We start from the raw sequence: 21,038 nt of genomic DNA, 5'->3' as shown, positions 1-21,038 counted from the left end.
GCATGGAGAGGGAAGCAACTTGTTCAAGGCCACACAGCTTGTATGTGGCAGTGTCGGTAGTAGAATCCAGGTTGTCTGGATCCAGAGGCTATGTGCCTAATATGTATGCTAAACCTCTCAAGCTGGTTTGTGGACACATTCAATAACCTAAGGGAAAATTTTAGAGATACTGAGGGCAGGAGCTGAAGTGCTCTGGGCCTTGCCTGTAAATCTCAGCCCTATCAAGACTTAAGTAATAGTGGCAGCATCCGCACTTTGAACAGGCTGGTTACCATCTGGTCACCACCCATATATTATTGTTCCTGGTAAACCCAAATGTCATTGTGTAATAGGTCCTTTGCCCACTTTAACCTTCGAATACTTATTGCATGCCTGGTAGGAAAGCCAGTCTTCCTTTTCATACCTCCAGAGATTTTAAGGGGCTTTACTCCCTCTGTGCCACTTTTGCTTCCATTTAGCTTCTGCGGTTATCTTGGTCCTCTCATCTTCTCCCATTTTGCACATCTTTCCTAAGCTGAGCAGACCCTCATGGGACAAAACTCAGTGTTTTCACTTCCCCCAAGAGCCAGCAACCGAGACGATTTTGTGGCAGCATGAAGCTTAGGGGATGAGGATCAGGGGCATAATGTTGCAGGATGACACGAACATTAACTTAAAGTGAACACCAAGTACCCAGTTTCTAGAAAATTTCCCTGCAGGAGTTCTAGCCACTGCCTAGACCTTACTATCATCATGTTGATCAGCTTCTTCTTGGTCTCTTCCCACCCAAGCTCCCCTCACCCCTCATACTTTCTGTTCATTCTTTTGCAGATCTTTCTTATAACCAAGGATCATTTAAATAATTATTTATTGTACATTTCTTATACAATGCAAAACACTGCAATGCAAGATCAATGCAGGTGCTCTTACTGTACTGTGTTTCACATGCTTTTCCCAGACATACACTAGGTGGATATGTTGGGGTTACTTTTCCTACCCAAAAAGTACCTTTCCAGGTATTTCATTTTCCAAAAAAAAGCTATCTATGCTAGAGGAAATTATGCCCCATTTTAGATGCAGAGTGACTGCTGTAGTCAGTTTATAGTATTACTTTCCCTTTGTTACCTATATTGGAATTGGTTGTTTACACGTTCTTCTTTCCTGATGGATTGTAAGCACCTTAAGGGCATAAGTCCTGTCAGTCACTTCTTTTGATCTTTCTTTGCACTTAATGCATACCAAAGGCCCTGTCAACGTTGATTAATTGATAAAACCAAATTGAAATCAACTCTCCAAGATGGCTGATGGAGATGTAAACTAACATTTATTGATTCTCTACTATGTGCTATTTGTTACACTTAATACACATTGCCTTTATTTGATTTTCAAAATGATCTGATAAGATCGATCTCTTACATATCAGATTAAACCCTTACATGTAAGAGGATTTCAGCTCACAGGTGTGGAGAGCTTCTCCAGGACCATAGGATTGTAACTGGGATCTGTAATAGGTATGTGAGTAAGAAATACAGGAGTCTCCCGGGTTACCTACCACTAGGAAAATTACCAAAGACGTCTCCCTTCAAGTCGATCAGCATTCCCAGGTATCTTATCTGCCACGGTCTCCAGCCTTCCGCCTAGTGACAGTTGCCCTCTGTCTCCTGGTACTCCCACCCAATGTCATCTTCTGGTTCTGGCCACAGTGCTGATGGCTGATTACATCTGTAGGCTCCATCAAGTTTGTGTAAACCTCAAGCTCCCAGGATACTAGGATGATAGTTTTTTGGTTCTGTTTTTCTAGCCTAACCCTTGGTGACCAGGCTGTTATGAGTGGAACACTGGCCCTTTCCCCACTGATGTTACACTCCAAGATATGTCACAGACTCTAGTGAGAAGGCCTTCTTGGCAACTTTCTGATCACTCAGACAATGGTTATGCTCCAAATAGAACTCATAGTGTTGTTTCCCTCTCAAATGTAATGCTCATCTGTCCCTCCCCATCTCAGTGAAGGGGAACATTATCTGTCTGGTTATGCAAGCCAGAAGTCCCAAACTTACTTTTTACAGTATCCTTCTTCTTATCTCATACATGAATCCATCTCTAAAACCTGACAATTTTACCTCCTCAGTTCTCTCCTCTCAATACTTCTCCATGCTCTATGCTCACCTCTAGTCTCTTGCCTGGATGACTTCGATAGCTTCCTGCTTGGTTCCCCCAAATCCACTTGATATACTCTAAACAGTCCTCCATACTGCAGCATAAGAAATCTTTTTAGTCTATGGCCATACCACCCTGAACACGCCTGATCTTGTCTGATCTCGGAAGCTAAGCAGGGTCAGGCCTGGTTGGATGGGAGAAATCTTTTTAAATGCACAGAGTCAATTAGTGCCCAAAACAGTTCAATGAATTTCCACTGCTCTTTGAATAAATATCATGTAGTTTAGAAGCTAGTTGAGTCAAGGACAGAGCAGGGACTAACAGGTGAGAAGAAAGGCAAGTGGGCAGATCAAAACCCCTGGCCAATGCCAGTTGCTTTGTGGGTGGATGGGTATCCTCCTGACATGAAAGTGGAGAACTGAGTAGAGAAATTTGAAGTCATATGTTTGTTTTTAGAACTGAAGAGTATTCTGTGATAGGTGTTCCTATTCCATAGGTGTTGCCTTGCCTGTAGCAATGGGGAGGACATTAAGTGGTCCTTGATCTCACAATTTGTGATACTTCTTAATCTTAAAAACCTGTTTGTTAGGCCAGGCACAGTGGCTCATGCCTGTAATCCCAGGACTTTGGGAGGCCAAGGTGGGCAGATCACCTGAGGTCAGGAGTTCAAGGCCAGCCTGGCCAACACAGTGAAACCTCATCTCTACTAAAAATACAAAAATTAGCCGGGCATGGTGGCAGGTGCCTGTAATCCCAGCTACCCGGGAAGCTGAGGCAGGAGAATTGCATGAACCCAGGAGGCAGAGGTTGCAGTGAGCCGAGATTGTGCCACTGCACTACAACCTGGGTGACAAGAGTGAGACTCTATCTCAAACAACAACAACAACAGCAACAATCTGTTTGTCATCTCAGTTTACTCATCTATTATTCATTCTATATGTTCCTTGTTTACTCCTACTCAGAGGAATGATAATAAGGGCTAATATTTACTAAACACATACTACGTACTCATCCTTTATATAGATTGCCCTATTTAATGCTCATAATAATTCCGCAGTTTGGTTCTTATTCAGCCCATTTTACAGAGGAGGAAAACAGGGACCAGAAACTCAGTAGCTTCTGTGGTGGTCATATTGTTACCAAGTGGAGGGAGTAACATCTAAACCCAAGTCTGTGGGACTCCAAGGTATGCAATATTTCTTCCATGCTAAATAGGCAGCTGATCTCTTCAGCCTCTAGTGTTATTTCTGCCTCTAGGTTATTCTTACCCTACAGCTACTTATCTCAGGTCCGGGCCCAGGTTTATTAGGCTTCATGCACTTGCGGCCTGGTGGTTAAGAATTCAGAGCCTGCAGCCAGACACACCTGAGATGCATCCTGTATTAGCTAAGTAATCTTGGACAAGTAACTCAGCTTTTCTGAACCTATTTCCTCATAGAGTTGTGATGGGGATTAAATAAGAAAATATATTTAAGAATTTAGCAGAGTGTCTGGCATATAGCAGGTGTTCAATGAGTGGCTGCTAATGAAGTTATCTGTCCACTCACTAAGCATTAATGGGAGACACACTGTGTGCTAGGTGCACTATCCACTCCCTGTATCGAGGTTATGCGCCGTAATGAATTAAACTCTGCCCTTCCCTCCTTCCTAGTCTTTGCTGGAGCCTGTGCTGCATATGGAGTTGAGACCTTTCCTTCCCCCGAGACCTGCGGAGAGCTGCTGCTCTTATTTATCATTTAGGAAGCATCTGCTCTTTGGTGAAATATCACCCTCGTGAACAAACACAGTGCGGATGTTTGACCTTTTTCGATGAGCGTTGGCTTCTTTGCTTACTGCGAGGAATGAAGCAGATTTGAGAAGGAGACATGCATCAAAAGACCTTTCAAAGGAGTCACCAGATGGGTGCCTGGGTGCTGACCCTGGGGCTGAGAGTAGCAGTCAAGAGGAATTCGAAGCTGCAAATTAATAAACCTGATCCTGTTATTCCGAGAGGCCAAGAAATCTCCTCAACATCTGCAGGTGCAAAATCTGAAAATGAAGTCAGCCTGGCAGATGCCAAGAATGCAAGGCAGGCATCAGCTGCTGTGGCCCTTGCTGTCTTGCTCTGGTCTCCCTCTCGCGCCCTCTGCAGCAGCAGGTGGCATCTGTCAGGCAGAACCCAGAAGGCACAGCTGGCCAGGCTCTCTCAGGTGAGCCTGCAGATGGCATCAATGAGCCCTCAGGTTTGCAGTGGCATCAGAGCAAAGTCTCTAAATCCTCCCAGGGTCTGTGACTGGGAGTGGTCTGGGCTGGAGGGTGGGATCACTGGGAGGGGCAAAAGCAATTTTGTAAACTAAAAATCACTAGACATCGCACTTGGACAGGAGAGCAAAATTGCAGTACTAATCTCACTGCAGAGGGGCTGTGCCACCTGGGGCAAAATGATCTGCCTCTCAGGGCCTTACCTTGTTCCTTTGCTCATGGGGCAGGCAATCTCTCCACCTGGGGGTCTTACAGGGCTCTACTTAGGAATAGAACATTCATGCAAACTGCTGTTCTAATGTAAGGGATTATTATGAATTGTCTTCATTCATAAGCATTTACTGTGTTCCAAGTTCTTTCTGGAGTTTAGTGGGGACACAGACATGAACTAAACAAAGTCATTGCCTTTGTAGAGCTTAGTATTTAGTGGGGTCAGGATTAGGGGTAGAGGTGGGGAGAGGAGAGAGGCAGAGGAGGTGAGACAAAGACAAAGTCGCTGGCACAAAATAGGAGGCACAAGGTTTTTACCACTGTCCATGTGAGATGATGCTGCAGTGGGTTTAGGACCTGCAGAAGAGGAAGGGTTGGACATTGGGAACACGGAGAATGAAGCAGGCTTGGAGCAGGAAATCACTGCACATTTACAGCCAATGGGATAGGCCCACACTCCTAGGTAGGAGAATAAATGAGGTTGTGGGATCTAAGATTTGAAAAGCAGCTTGTGGCTGAACCACGCACACCATGGGTACTTTCTTCTGAAGACAATAAGGAGCCACTGAAGATTTTCAGGCTGTGCTTTGGGGCATTTAATATTGTAACATTTTGTAAGCTGTGTTGGTGTTGGAAGGCGCAGTGAGACTAGAGGCAGGAAGATTAGTTAAGTGGCTATTGCACTAGGGCAGAGGGCTAGAAATTAATATCTCAGAATCTACCAATTTCTGTGGTCACCTTCGTGACCTATCACCAGCCAGGGGTCTGCAAATGGATAGGCTGGAGATATGTCTGGAACATTATCGTGGAGGAAGTAAGGAGGCAACAAATAAGAGAGTGGAGACAGCATGAAATATTTTCAATACCAGAGCTGCTGAAAGGAGTCCGCCTCTCTCATTCCCTTGACCTCTCTTTTTATCTGCCTTATTTTCAGCTGGGATCTCAGATTCTGCAAATGCATCAAGAACAAACAAACACACGAAAATCAATGCAAACTAGACAAAGACCTTTCTGGGCTGAAAAGTAAAGATGGCAGGAGGTCTCCATTAATCCCCTTTCTCACAGGGTGGATGCACGGGTGGGAGGCAGGGTACAGTGAGCCATGGTGGAGCCAACTCAGTCCTCTGCCTCTCAGTAGTTGGACAACCTTGATCGAATTCATTAATAACTCTGAGTCATCGTTTCCTTGTCTGCGAATGGGGTGGTCATCATCTCATGAGGTCGTGAGTGTTACGGTACCCTGAGAAAAATATTGCCCAATCAATGCTGGCTTCTCTTCCCTGTCACTTATGAACCTGATGACCAGTTGTTTATTGTAGCTAAAATACTACAGTAAGAGTATCCTTTTTCTAGCCAGCTTTAACTCAAGATGGTGATTTTGGTTAGCTTACAATTCTCTTGACAGAGGTTGTCAGTAGTCATTTACACCTCAGTATGAACAAATTTTAATTTACAAGATGTCCAAGCTGGAGATGTCTGTACAGGCGACCAAGAATAACCCACTTGTTTTAGTACTGGGGACCCTTTAGTCTAGATAGGGGAGCAAAGTTTCTCAAAGTCTTAAAAGGAGTTAGAGAAAGAACCAGGATCAGAACTCGCATCTTCTGCCTGCTAATAAATTGCTACCTTTTCAATTATTCATGGTAAGAATTTATTTATTTTATTTATTATTTTGAAAGCAGGCAGATGCTAGAGTCTGAGATAGGAAGAAGATGGCTGGAAAGAGAAAAACTTAAAGTATGCTACCACCATTTTTCAGGCTTTCTTGCATTTTGGGATCTGTGAAGATAGTATGTCCAATGTGATTGCAGGATTGAAGCCAGCCTCTTCACTGGAAGAGCAAATGAGATGCTCTTGAGCCCATGGAACAGCTAGTTGAGAAGTGCAACATGGCAGATGCATGACCCTGGGCAAATTACTTTATCACTCTGAACCTAAGTGACTTCATCAGTAAAACAGGAACATTCTTATAATCCACACATCCAGGACTCATCAAGCAATGGTGAAGAGATCTTGACAGCTCCAAGACTTCACTGACAAGGCATTAGGGCCTCAGCCCCAACAGAATCTTCCCCAACTTGGAGGAATCCTCAGATTGGGAGTGTCCTCTATAGCCTCATAAATAAGCATAGAGGTGTGTGTGTGTGTGTGTGTGTGTGTGTGTGTTGCCTCGTAAATAAGCATATGTGTGTGTGCTTTGCTCTTGGACTCTGAGTCTCACCACTGTTTCTGCACTGAAACTCCAGTATCTGACCAGGGATGCTGGAGCCCAGCATCCCAAAAGCCACTGTCCATGTATACAAGGCAAGGATGCCCTCTTCCCAGTTCTTTACCTCACCATGTCACCTGAACCCCAGAACAATATTCCTTGTGCTTCACACTTCATCCAGTCCCTCAGGGAACAGCTCAGGTGGTGGCTGGGTCTGCTCGTCTCCCCACTGGAGCCCCAATCTTTCCAAAGATGTGGTGGGTGCTGGACATCATGCTACCCTCTGCTGCCTTATTTTGCCCCACCCCCTTAAGTTCTGCCCACACAGAGTCCCTATTTTCCCAGACAATACTATGAGATCTCCAGCAGAATGGTAGTGCTGGAGAGTGTGGCTCAGGAGGCAGGCTGCCTATGTTTGAGACTCACCCATGTCTGCCACACACTAGCTTTGTGACGTAACCTCTCTCTGACTCAGCTTCTTCATCTATAAAAAGGAGATGACAGTAACACCTGTCTGGTTCAGATTAAATGAGTGAATAGAATCTAGCATGCAGTGGGTAGTCAATAAATGTGAGTGATTAATATATGTATAAATATACAAATATATGCATTCTATAAAGAAGTATGGATTTCACTCTACCTACCAGTAACCTCTGAATTTGGCTACCATTATTTGTTCAATGTCCTATATTCTGCAAGTCTTGGGACAATATTGCAATCTCTCATCAGCGGATGTATAATTAGTAGGCTGAAGGACTCTTCTTAGCACTGGGCAGTGAAGCACTTAGCTATTTCCCAATGGTTATGAGCTAGGCTCAGGAAGAGGGGTGCAATGTTCTGGCAGAGGAAAGTACAAGTATCATGTCTTAGGTTGACTTTCCTGGGAAGTAGATTCTGGGATAGAGATTAGCTTGCAGAATGTTTACTGGCCAATGCTCTTGGGAAGGAAAAAGGAGCAGACAAAGGGAGAAGCTGAACTGTGTTACAGGCCTAGTGAAAGCCTCAGCTGACCCACAGAGCACTCTAGATCTTGGTGGCCCTTTAGAGTTCTCCTGAGTTAGGGTGATGCCAATAGGCCTTCCTTCCCCACAGTCATTGGATTCAGACTGTCCCTGGGAAGGTGCCATGACTTAGGACAAGACAAGCCCTCTTCAGCAGAAGGCAGTTTTAGAAAGAATTGCCAGCTGAGTGCCATCTTCCACCAACACGTCCAGCAGCTGATGGAATAAGTCCTTCCTTCCTGAGGAGGATCAGTGTGGCTCAGCGTGGCCCTCATGACAGACCAGGACAAGGAAATTACAATGGGGTCATATCTGGGGCCCTCTTACTAGCCATCCTTGCAAGCAGACTAGACTCAAATTCCTCAGCAGGGCATATGCTTATCTTTATGATCGACTTTGGCCTCTTCATATCCTGCCACATCATTCCTTATTTCTTAGGCACTCAATCTTTCACCCTCCAAGAACTTCTTTAATTCTATCATGTCCTTCCCTCCTTCGGTGCCATTGCATATGTTGCTCCCTCTTCCTGGAATACCCTTCTATCCCTTCTTTTCATTACTTGGGAAACATCCTCATTCTTCCAGATCCAGATCAAATATTACCTCTTCTTGTGTTCCATCCCATTTTGTATGGATCTTTAACATTCATTTATTCAAGTATTTAACATATATTTGTTGTGTATCTAGAATGTGCCAGGCTCTGAGCTACCACTTCCCATGGTCCTGCTAGTAAAGGCAAGGGCCATGTTTGATTCATCTTTGTGCTTGTGAACATCTAGTCTAATGGCTGTCACAGAATAGGTGCTTTTAAATTCTTGTTTAATAAAAGAAACGCAGTGGATTCAGAGTTAGGTAAGATGAACCCCCAGTGTCCTTTCCAGCTAGAATCATTGTGGATTTGCAATTCTTAGACTGATAGGGGATATGGGGATCATGCTTCATGTGACATTATTGAGCACCTCCCAAGTTCCAGCCACTCTGCAAAGCCCTGGAGATGCAGTGATGTCCCTGATCTCAGAGAGTTTAGATTTTGATGGGACACAGACATGTTCATGCATAGAGTATCACCTGAATACCAGATGGGATGTACTCAGTGTCTAAGGAGAGGGACAGAGAGAATGCCTGTGATTTGGGGGAAGGGCAAGGCCATATCCTCCTGGTGAAGGAGGAATCAGAGAAGGTCCCATGGATGAGAGGTAAGTGAGCTGATGCTTGAAGTATGGGCAGGATGTGGAGATGGAGGCATAAAGTCCCCGGGATCAGTTGTGGGAATGGGGAAATAATCTACTTTGGTAATAATAACATTTAAATGCATTTTCGCCTTTCACATAAAACTGATCTCTGCCTTTGATATCATCTGGCAACATCTCTTGAAATATATTTTCACGGCATATGGTTTTGGGAGGCCATTAATATGTGATATTCTTCAAAAAATAAAAAGTTCTATGGGCAAGTAGGACTTTGGGCTAAAAAAAGTTGAGCAAGTCTCTCCACTGCAGGCCTTTTCATAGCCTTTAATGTCACTGATGGGGAGACAGGGCAGGGAGCATTCCCTAAACTTATGGACGTCGCAATCATTTCATTCTGAGCTTAGCGTTTCTGAAAGTGTGTTCCAGGGAGCAATCTGTCCTCCTTTTCTGCAGTGTCAGCTGGGGGGCTGCTTAGAATCAGGGAGAAGGCCATGAAGGCCATGTGTAGGGACAAAGGCACAGGCTCCAGGTCTTATTCTCCCAGGCTGACACTGTAAGGAGGGTGAAGGAACTCGACATTTGAATTCCTGCTTTGTGCTTGGTGCCATGTCTCTTACAGATGATGGTGTGTCACCTGACTCCCTGACGCAGATATTCCGATTTCTGTTTCATGGAATACAAGAACAAGAGAGGCAAACGGACTTTCCCAAGGTCACACAGGTTGGAAACAGCAGGCTTGCGGTTTGGACCAGGCCCGTACACCTCTGGTGTCCATGCTTTTGCCTATAGTATATACCCACGTGACAACTCAAGGTTTCTTCTGACAAAAGTTTCCAAGACCTTTGAAGCAAAACTTTGCTGAGCTCTCTGTATGGCCTCAGGCTCCCAATTACTTTCTTTCCCCACTGATGGGAGCCCAGCTTCCAAGGGTCTCCTTTAGTTTAGCTTTCAAGACCCTTCCAATCCCATGGACTCAGAATGACTGTGCAGGACAAAGGAATTTGTACCCCAAACTGCCCTTGACTCCATCTGTCCCTCCATCATGCCTCATCCCCCACTACCAAGGAGGAGAAATGCCTTTATTACAGAAGGGCCATCCCAGCCTCACCTTATTACCCGTGCCTAGGGTGGAGGGTTCCTATTTCGGGGGAAGGGAGAGCAGACACACTAAATTACCAGGTGGATTAAAGCTCCTTTTGACTGGAAACAGAGTGGTTTTTTTTTTGTTTTTTTTTTTTGTTTTTTTTTTTTTTTTTGCAAATGTCCTTCCTTGATTTTTGCACTGTCAGAGGCTGTTTTTACATTTTATGTTTTCTGGTCTTTTAGCATTCTGCCTGGTTTGCTCTCACACTTTACTGGGCAATTTTCAAACATTACACCTCAGTCGTGCCAGGCTTTGGGTGTTGGGGAGGTCAAGCTTTCCAGGCTGTGATGGATGTAGAATTGAAGGAATGGGTGCCAGGGCTAAGGACAACTTGGGAGCTGCACAACCCCACCTGCTTCAAGAAGCCTTCCCTGATTGCATCCAAAGCTGGAATTCAGCTCTCTCTGCTCTGCAACCTACAGAACTCCTCTTAGGGAGGCAGTTTGGTTCAGTGGTTAGGTTCATGACTCCATAGCCTCACTGCAGGCCACTTACTTGCTGTGAGACCTTGTCCAAGGCACTTAACCCCTCTGTGCTTTCATTCCTTTATCCTGTAATGAGGGAAGTAAGTGTATTGACATGAATATTAGGGTTGCTGTGAGCAGTAAGTGAGTTGTTACATGTAAAGCACCAAAAACGAGCTCAGCACATAGTAAGTGCTCAGTAAATGTCAATTAACACAATCCTAACAGCTTCCATTTATTGAGCACTGGCTATGTGTTTTATGGATCTCAACTTAATTCCTGTAAATACTGAGTCTTGGTGTTGACCTCATTTGACAGATGAGGAAAGTGAGTCTCAAGGAAGTTGAATGACTTCCCTGACATCACACAGCAGGGCAGAGGGGACCGGGAACTGAACATCGTTCTGTTGAACTTCAGTGTCCAAGCACCTTGCACTTCCTAGTTTGTATTAAAGATATTTGAGTAAATGCTTTCTGTCCCCTATGAGAGCAGAATCCTATGCCAGTTCACACTGGTAACCCCCATAGCATGTAGCACAGAGCATTGCTCTATAGACATTTATAGAGTAAGTGAATGATCTCAGGGACAAAATGAAGATCGCATATATTGAGTCCCTACTGTGTGCTAGACACATTGCCAGGCATCACTTCAAAGTCTCACAGGCAGGTATTATCTTTGTTTTACAGCTGAGAAAGCACCAGAGGACTTTCTTAGTTCCAAAGTTAAGAAAGGAGATTTGCTGCCAGATGACCTTTCTAATGGCCTTTGCAAAGATACACTTAGAATAAAATGGAATGTTAATGCTGAAAGGAACTCCAGAGAGGCAAAGCTAATGCACTTCACCACCACTGTCTAGCGGAAGGCAGTGCAATGGTAAGAATAGAGGCGTGGGAATTGAACAAAACTTTTCCCTGCCTTGGCTCTAACATTTTCTAGAGATATGACACTGAGCTAGCTCCTTGACAGCTTTGAGCCACCATAGAAAGCCCTGGGATGAGAGTGCTCTGAGAAGGCATAGCCAGTGAAACAGCCTATGGATGGGAGAACCTGGTACTGGAAAGACAGACAGGTCAGGGAGGCTGCAATGGGAGAAACACAGTGTGAGTGGAAAGAGTGAGATTGCGCAGGGGCGTGGACCTCAGCAAGGCATGCAGATTTCATTCAGGATGCTACAGTTAAGCCATTCAAGAGTTCTAAGGCAAGTTAGGAAGTTGTGATAATTTTTCAGGTAAGGGCTGGTTGTGGCTTGGAAAAGAGAAATAATGACAAATGGTTGGATTCAGCTTATATGGTGGGGATAGAGCCAAGAAAATTACTTGGGTTGGATATGGAGTCTAAGGGCAAGAAAACAATTTAAGACGACTTCTAGGTGTTGGGCTTGGGCAATTGAGTGGATAGTGCTACCTTTATTAGTATGGGAACAACTTGGGGTGGCAGGAGAGTGTAGGAATCGAATTCTGATTTGAGCATGTTACATTTTAGATGCCTATTAGATATCCAATTGGAGAGGCTGGAAGGGCAGTGAATTAGGAAAAGGTCCTGGAATGTACATGAGAGTCATTACATATACAAAGATCAGGTGAAGATATGGGAGTGGTGGAGATTCCAGAGAGTGGGGCTCACAAAGAGGGTGGGGAAGAATCCTAGGGCCGGGCAGCATTCTGAAGTTGAGCCAAGTGTGGGAGCCAGCAAAGGAGGCCAGGGAGGTGAGAGGAACACAGTGAGGGTGAGGTGCCAAGGATTTCTAGAGAAGAAAATATCTCAAGCAATGGGAGTGAACTTCCAAAATAACAAGAGGAAGACAGAGAACTCACTACTGGTTTGGCTGGAGGTGGGCCAGAGATGACTTTGATAAGAGTCATCTTATCACTCAATGGAGTGGTGGGGGTATAAGCCTGATTGGAGTGGGGTGAAATTACAGAGGGAGGTGACAAAGTGGGCATAACAAGGATAGTGTGGTTTTCCATGTAACTTGCTGAGAAATGGGATAATAGCAGGAAGTGGCTATGGAGTCATAGGATTTTATGAAGCTAGGTGGTATTATGACACATGTATGCCATCATAGGAAGAATGAATCCATATTCAGTAAAAACAATTACCACCCAGTGCACAAAACAGTAAGTGCTTGAAAAATGAGGGTTATTATTATCATTAAACATATCTTGATTAAGCATCATTGTGCTCTGGAAGTTGCTATTGTGGTCATCATTAGTGCTGCTCACCAATATTTGGAAGTCTGCACTTTTTGGCTCCCTGGTGCAGTCATGAGACCAGGCAAAAGAGTTGTGATGGAAGCAATGTGTGACATGCTCCCACTGGAACATTTTATTGCCAGCATGTGATCCTCCAGAACTCTGCTCTCCTGGTGTGTGGTCATGGAAGCACACATCAAAGCAGAACTTTCATCAGCTTGGGCCACAACAAGCAGTCTCCTGAGGACAGAGCCATGTACTATGAATGAGACATAAATCCAAAACGGTGAAAAAGTAAATTTATGTTGGTTAAGACACTCAGCCTATGGTACTTTGTCATGGCAGCCATAGCAAACTAAGGCACACAGCCTCTGCTGTCTTTCTAAGTTAAATCCAGGAGCTATCTGGAGCTAAGACCTTCAATAGGAAGCACTCTCAGAGCCAACCAACAAAAAGCTTCAAGGTCTTTGGCATGGGGAGGAGAAGGAGCCTTAGATCTTTACCGCAACTGAAAGAATGCTGATGTTTCACCTTCACATGCTGTTTAGAACCTACCCTCGTGTTCTTAGGGGTTGCCACCAAAACTATGGTGGTAGTAAGTCAGACATTGTCATGCCCAGTCTAGTCTGGCAGCGCATGGCACGCATTTGAAATTCACCCTTTTTCTCTCTGGAATTCTGAGGGAAGTTAGTACAAAGATCAATCGGCAAATGAGAAGTCAAGTTTGACTTTTTATGAAGTGAAGTGATTCCCCATAACCTGGTGAAAAGTACTGGTAAAAACTGAAGAACGTGGAAGAGGTCCTCATACAGGAGGCTTGAGGAAGGTTTCCCCCAATTGCCCTGGATCTCTATTTCTATTATACCTCACTATCTGCATCCAGAAAATTGATGACTGGGGTCACGGTTAGGGAAGAAAGACCAGTTGGAAGCATAAGGCACATGAGCACATTTCCCCTAAAGTGTGGATGTGCTGAGTTGGTCCAACTGCCTAGCCCTTACCTGGGGCAGTAACCCTGGCGAGGCTGCCAACATGGAAGAAAAGGCCACAGTAAGGAGATAACTGGGGATTGAGTGCTTTTCAGAGCCTTGGTGCTCTCAGCAGTTCACGAAGCAGGAAGTACGATTAAATAGGAAACAGGCCTCCTGCACGTGAATGCAAGTGAAATATTGGAGAAGAGGGTAGGTCTTTCACATGCTGGGACCCACACCAGTCATTAGGTGAAACATGGTCCAGAACTTCAGGTCCTGCCACTCAGATGAATGCGTCAGTCCTCCTTTGGGTTGAGTTAGCAAAGGGTGGCAGGGAGCCTATTCATGCTCCTTCATTGCTGGCCATGGCAACCTAGGCTGAAGTCCTGTCCATGACATAACTGACCTGTCAAGGTTACAGAGAGAATGTGACATCCCCCTTTCTGAGCATGTTTATTCAGAAATAAGATCCACTCTCCTTCTGACCCCCCTTTTTCTATCTCTATTGCCATTCACTTCCATGCCCAAGTCCAAAATGATGGTGGGAAGATGGGCCCTGGGCTGTGAGGGCTGGTTAGGTAACTGCTCCACTTACATGTTTTGCTCCCACCTCAAGGCCTGGATGAGAGAGGTGTGAAATCTAGCAGTGCATTTCAAGCCCACATGATTCAAAATATGTTTCCTATTTTTAAATTGGGTTTATTTATATATTCAACAGTTACTTTTTATAAATAGAATAGCAATGAAAATCTTCTTCTCTTTTTATATCTTCACAGATTCCTTAAAGTTCTGGCCCTGGATTCCCCCATTTCAGCTGCATGGCTCTGGCCGATGGGTCAGATGGGGCAGTGTATCTGCCTTTCCCTAGACCTATGGCACAGTTGCTAGTTATACATTCAGCCCATGGAGGTCATGTTGGCTTTGAGGAATTTATCTTGTGAAAAGTCTGACCAAGTTTGGATTCTTTGAACTTGAGAAGGTGAGGAGTGAGGACTTGGATCGGATCAGCATTCTACTCACTCATGGTTAATGCAATGTCCCATTCAATGTCAATTGCAGTATCACTGCCAAAGTCTCTCAGGGAGGCCGGGTGTGGTAACTCACACCTGTAATCCCAACACTTTGGGAGGCCAAGACAGGCAGATCACTTGAGCCTACGAGTTCATGACCAGCCTGGCCAACATGGTGAAACCCCGTCACTACAAAACATACAAAAATTAGCTGGGCATGGTGGTAATCCTGGCTCCTGTAATCCTCAGGAGGCTGAGGCTGAGGAGGAGGCTGAGGGAGGCTGACGCAGGAGAATCGCTTGAACCCAGGAGGTGGAGGTTGCAGGGAGCCAAGATCGCGCCATTGCACTCCAGCCTGGGAGGCAGAGTGAGACTCTGTTTAAAAAAAAAAAAAAAAAAATTCTCTCAGGGAATTTCCTGCGCTGAGCTCCCACAGGGCCTAATGTCACCAAGGCAGGCCACATCCAGACTCCACGGGCCTTACATTCTGTGTGTCATGGATCTACCCAGGAATGTGGATGCAGCCATTCAATGCCATTAAAATCAAAGTTATTCTACCCTACCCTGTTACTGTGAAAGAACTTGAAGAAACACAATAAGAGCATTTGACATGGTGCATATCACAGATTTATTCAACAAGTCCAAACTCTGTGCCAGGAGAGCAGTACAGTGTGGAACTAGAGTTGAGGCTTTGGAATTGGTCCTGTGTTTGGACACTGGACTCGCCACAAATGGGTTGAGTAAACATTGGCAAGCTGTTTCACTTCTTTGAACTCCAGTTTGCTCATCTCTGAAGGGGGACACAAAAATGCTAGCTTTGCTGCATTGTTTCTAATATGAAATAAGGAAGTATAAGTAGGGTGGCTTGTGCTCAATAAATGTTGGCCTTGTCTCCTTGTTCTTCCGTCAGCACCATGCTGGGAAGTGCATTAGAACAACTATCTTGAAGGAGCTCACAGCGTGGATGTAAGCTGTGGGAGGTCAGGTACAAGTTTTCTCTAGTTCTCTGTTGTATCCTTAGGTCTCAGCACTATGTGTGCCCCATAGCCCACACTTGACAAATATTTGTTGCTTACCAACTCAATATACATGTATTTAAGGAACATAAATCTGAGGCAGAAGAACATGATCCACCTCTTGGGAGTAGTCAGGACAGCAAATGGCAGTGACTGAATTCGTACTGGAATTTTGATGATGACCAGCATCTAGGAAGAGGGGACAGCATTACAAAGGCACAGATGGCAAGGAACAGCACACTGAGAGATATTGTTGGAGCATACAGTACAAGGTGACAGAGAAGGGGTGATGGGAGATGAGGCTGGAGCAGTAGGCAGGGGCCAGGGCATGGAGGGCTTTGAACTTGACTCTGTGCATTTCAAGCCCACATGATTGAAATCATTCAATGGTTCTGTGGGAACTATTGAAGGGCTTTGTTCAGAGGTGTATCATGGTCAGACTTGCATTTTGGAAAGATCACCTGGGATGAATGGGGAGACACAAAAGTAGAGGCAAGGAATCCAGTTAGGAGACTGTTGCCCTGAGTCTGGAAGGCAGTAACCATCAAGATCGTGATGATGGGAGTGCAAGGAAGGGAAGCTCTAAGGGTAGTTGAAGCTGCACAGACTATGGGACTCAGTTGTCACTTGGTGACTGGTGCAAGTCCTAGAGCCTACCACCTGCTTGGAAACAAAGGGTAACCTTTGGATTCTACCCCACTCAGTGGGATGGGAGGCCTCTTGCATTTCCTAGTGAGGGCTGGGGCAACGCACTGTCCTGCTGGAAGTTCCTTCCCAGAGGTGTCTGTTAAGGGCAGAGGAATCGCTGTGCATCTCTTTATTCACCAGGGCTGTCAATCCAGTAAACAAAGGTATTGTCAAACTGCCTTATTGAGAAGTAGTTTAAATTAACCTTGACAGGTAGATTAATAAATAATAAGGCCTGAATGGCTTATAAAGAAATCAATTACACTATAAATTTTAGAAGAGCACGTGCTCAGCTCCAATCTAGTGAAGCTGTGGCATTCTTGAGCCAAATAGGCCCAAACTCAATTCCAGGCAATTTTATTTTTGGGGAGATTAGACAGGATGCATTCCATGGTGCAGACTACTGTACATTCTAGAATGGCTAAGGGATATTTAGTGGGTGAGTATGATTTGTAGAAAACAAGATAATTTACTCTCATTCGCCTACCTGTAATGTATAGCACGTGATTCTGGCATGTCTCTCTTTGCATAATAACTCTGCTTTGCCTGGGCTGGAAGGAACCCAAGGGTCATGTGACCTAGTAATTCTCAAACCTTCCAGACTAATATTTTGTGATGCTACCTTTATTATCCTGAAATGGGATTCATAAATTATATAACCCACCTAGACATCTCATTTTAAAAATCTATATAATGCCCAAACTGCAAAGTCAATGAAAAATAAAAAGCAAAGTAATTTATAATAAAATAATATGTATTTTGATAAGTGAATGAATGACTAGACTGGAACACATAATAGCAGACAGATGATTGCTTGATAGTTACTGAAATGGATGTGTGGAATTGGCCACTCAAATACACAAACAGCATGGCCTTTTATGTTGTGATTTTCTGAAACAGTAGCTATCTAAACAAAGCCCAATTTCTTAATTTGCATGATACCGGCATCCAGGAAAATTCAGTGCATATACATGTATATTACAATCATGCAAAAATGCTTTCTCTGTGTGAAATGGAACTAGAATCTAGACCCAGATAATTACAACATAGATTTTTCTTTGTATGTCGGGTGAAACATCTCAAAATTGAGTGGGGTGTGGGTGAGTTCTTCATTGGCTCGGTCTTCCCTTTTGCTGCAGGCTGTCTAGCATCCAAACGCCACTGGAATCCCTTCTATCTGCTATGACAACCAAAACTGCCCTGGAACTATCCAAATCATTCTTTAGAGGTAGAGTTGCCCACACCGAGATCAATAGTTCTTATTTAACCTCCTCATGGTTCGGATGGAGATATAGAAAGCCAAGAAGGGGAGGAACTTGTTTCTGGTAGAGGGAGGTTGGAACCCAGGTCTCATGTCTGCCAGCTCAGTGCTGTCCCACTGGCCTGACTCTCTCCTGCAAAGTTGGTCCTCCTGTAAATATCTTCAAAACCTGGTATATAGAGAGATCCTTTTGTTCAATGGAGGTTCAGCCCTTAACCTGATCATCGTGAATTCTGGGCTTCTGTACTGTGTATATATTCTTAAAGTGGGATTCATCTGCATTTTAACATATTACTTCTTTTTCCTATTGTCTAATAATTCTCAGCAAAGGCCTATAAAGGACTGAGGATTACACTGTATGCCTTGTGATCTACAGGGCATTGAAAACAGTTTCTGCATCAACACTTCTTCCTACCAACTGACTAGGATGCCTAAAATTTCCCCATACCTTCAAGCAAAACCATTTAAAATTTCCTTTAAAATGCAGACCCTTTTGATTTACTCACATGAGTTCTTCAGCAGACCTCTTAGGTCCTCAGTTGCTTTATCTATATAATAGGGATAACACACCTACTTTATAACTGTTATGAAGATTAAATGTGATTAATGAATAAAATTAAAACACTTGTGATATACTAAGTGGCAAAACCTTGTTTATCTTCCCACTTCTTCACAAAGAGGTCTGGTAGGTGTAAGGCATACATACTGCCACCCTCTCCCACCAATCTCAAGGCAGACATCAATTTATTTCAGCACTCTCACGCATGGACACCAACATGGCCTTGGGTAACTTCTCGGATTAGAACTCCAGGCAGCCAAGACTAATTGGAATCAGCACAGGAATTGAAAGCTTTCTTTATCTTTGCTTTAGCTAATTGCTGGACATTAACCCCCTTTATGTTAATGAGAGATGAGATAATCCCTCAACTACCAGAGCCTGGAGGGATGGAGAAAGTTCTACGGAGAGGCAGAAGATGAGAGAGAAAGGAAGAAGGGAAGGTACCTGAGCATGCTCAAGAGCAGGGCACTGAGCTGTTGGCACATAGCATAAGCCCTGCCTTCAGAAGCTAATAAGCCACATGCTACGAACCTAGCATGTGCCTATCACACATGGGTGCTCAATATCCAATGGTCCTCTTCCTGCTTGTTCACTTCCTTCACTGTTTGTTCAGGTCTCTGAACTAAGGCACCTTGCTGCCATATTGCCCATAGAGTTTAACCCAACTTTAATGATAATTAAGAATCACTGGCCAGGTGCGGTGGGTCACACCTGTAATCTCAGCACTTTGGGGGGCTGAGGACGAATCACGAGGTCAGGAGATCGAGACCATCCTGCAACATGGTGAAACCCCGTCTCTACTAAAAATACAAAAAATTAGATGGGTGTGGTGGCATGTGCCTGTAATCCCAGCTACTCGGGAGGCTGAGCCATGAGAATCACTTGAACTAGGGAATCCGAGGTTTCAGTGAGCCGAGATTGCACCACTGCACTCCAACCTGGCAACAGAGTGAGACTCCATCTAAAAAAATAATAATATAAAAATCATTAACATTTATCAAGCGTTTATCACGTATCAGAAATCCTCCTTAGTACTTTCTACCAATTATGTTAATTTAGCCTCCCAATATCCTCACGAGGTGGGTACTATGATACTTCTCATTTTACAGATAAGTAACCAAGGGCCTAGAAAAGTTAAGTTGTGCTCCAGCTAGTGAGTGGTGGAGCTGGGATCTGAACCTAGGCTTCTGCTGTTGAGGACAGCAGCATCATGCTGCCTTCCTGCACCACTGTGAGCCTGGCCCTGTGATAGGTGATAGGAGGCGAAGGGCACAGTCCTTGACATCAAGGGGGGTTTTATTCTGGCAGTAGAGGCTGGTGGTGAGCCATCCTTGGAAGGTTTCTGGGGTGACTGGTCAGAATAGGAGGAGCTGCGGTCAAGCAGGTGAGGTGCTGGAGACTGAGATCCGGGTGTCAATGTTAAAAGTTTGAATTTGTACTCTATTGAGGCAAGGGGCAGCCCAGGGTTATAAGAACTGAAGACACTAGAAATACTGCATTCTCTATTTCTAAAAGTCAAAGACTGGGTGATTCTAAGACTCCACCCCCCATAGCTTAGAGAGTTAATTTTTTTATAATTTCATAATTCCTACATGCTACAATTAAAAGATTCTATGATCTCACATTTCGTTTTATTATAGAATCCACCCACAGAGCCAGAAGCAGGCTTCCCTGCATCCCCTTTGGTTATGTTTGGGAATCACTGCGGCTTTCCTTGCTTTCTGGCTGTTGCTGCTGTTGCCCTCTAGATGGCGCCCAGCCCTCTGAGCAATAGTGCAGGTTACCGGCCCGGAAACTGCACAGCTCCAGAGAGCTTCCAGGGCCAAATCTGCAGTTTGGTTGCTTTCTCCTGCAGTCAAGGTGGGAGTCTTAAAAGCACGGGGAGAATACGTCTACTCAGCAGGGAGCAATTTGGGATGACGCAAGCATTCATAGGAAGTATGGAGAGGCTTGGTAAGTGTCATACCAAACAAGCACCCTGAAAGAGGGTTGTCATCACTGCTTTGTAAATGAGGAAACTGAGGCACAGAGCAGTGAGGTAACTTGGTTCAGGCCCCAGAGTTAGTAAATGGTAGAGCAGGTCTCAAGCCCACCTCTCTCCTAGTCCGGTTTTTCACTGCAGAGGCTGCCTCCTGAAGGACACTAGGAAGGGAATGGGGAACGTAACAGGGCCTTTGGCAGCCAGTGCTGTGGTGCGGAGGTCCCATGGGTCCTAAGTGCTCAGAGGAGGCAGGCCCCCTGTGGCCCCAGCTCACCAAAGGGGCTCACCAGGACCACTGCAACTTCTTCCCCAGAGGTCTCCCTGCCTTCTGGCAGTTCTTTCTCTGCACTAGTTGGTGACCTCTTTGTGATGCAAATCCGATCACATCACTCATTCCTCAGAATCCTTCAGCAGCTTCCTGTTGCCTATGCATTTCAAAATCTCTGTCTTGAAATTTAAGCCTGTATGGTCATGGACCTCCCCCTCCCCCCATATCTGCAACCTCTTTTCATATACTTTATCTACTCTTCAACCATGATCAGCTTTTGTCTTTGTATTAGTTTCTGATTGTCACTAACAAATTGCTGCAAACTTAGTGGCTTAAAACACAAATTTATTTCTTATAACACAAATTATTACCTCACAATTTTGAAGGTCAGAAGTCTGAAACGAGTCTCACTAGACTGAAGTCATGGTGTCAGCAGGGCTGTATTCCTTTCTGGGGACTATGGGGAAAACCTGCTTTCTCGCCGTATTTAAAGCTTTTG

At 44.7% G+C, this 21,038-nt stretch overlaps 1 long non-coding RNA gene across 1 annotated transcript; it reads left to right on the top strand.

Annotated features, from left to right (window-relative positions):
• The first annotated feature begins 3,209 nt into the window (after positions 1-3,209).
• Positions 3,210-6,021, top strand: LOC139358329 (uncharacterized). The gene is made up of 3 exons (XR_011613103.1): positions 3,210-3,322; positions 3,788-4,325; positions 5,522-6,021. It is a non-coding gene; the product is annotated as an uncharacterized lncRNA (long non-coding RNA).
• The last annotated feature ends 15,017 nt before the right edge of the window (positions 6,022-21,038 follow it).

The sequence above is a fragment of the Macaca nemestrina genome, chromosome 14 (assembly GCF_043159975.1).
Source record: "Macaca nemestrina isolate mMacNem1 chromosome 14, mMacNem.hap1, whole genome shotgun sequence".
In the NCBI taxonomy this organism is placed as follows: domain Eukaryota; kingdom Metazoa; phylum Chordata; class Mammalia; order Primates; family Cercopithecidae; genus Macaca; species Macaca nemestrina.
The sequence above is the reverse complement of the archived record's forward strand: the minus strand, read 5'-3'. Positions and strand labels throughout refer to the sequence as shown.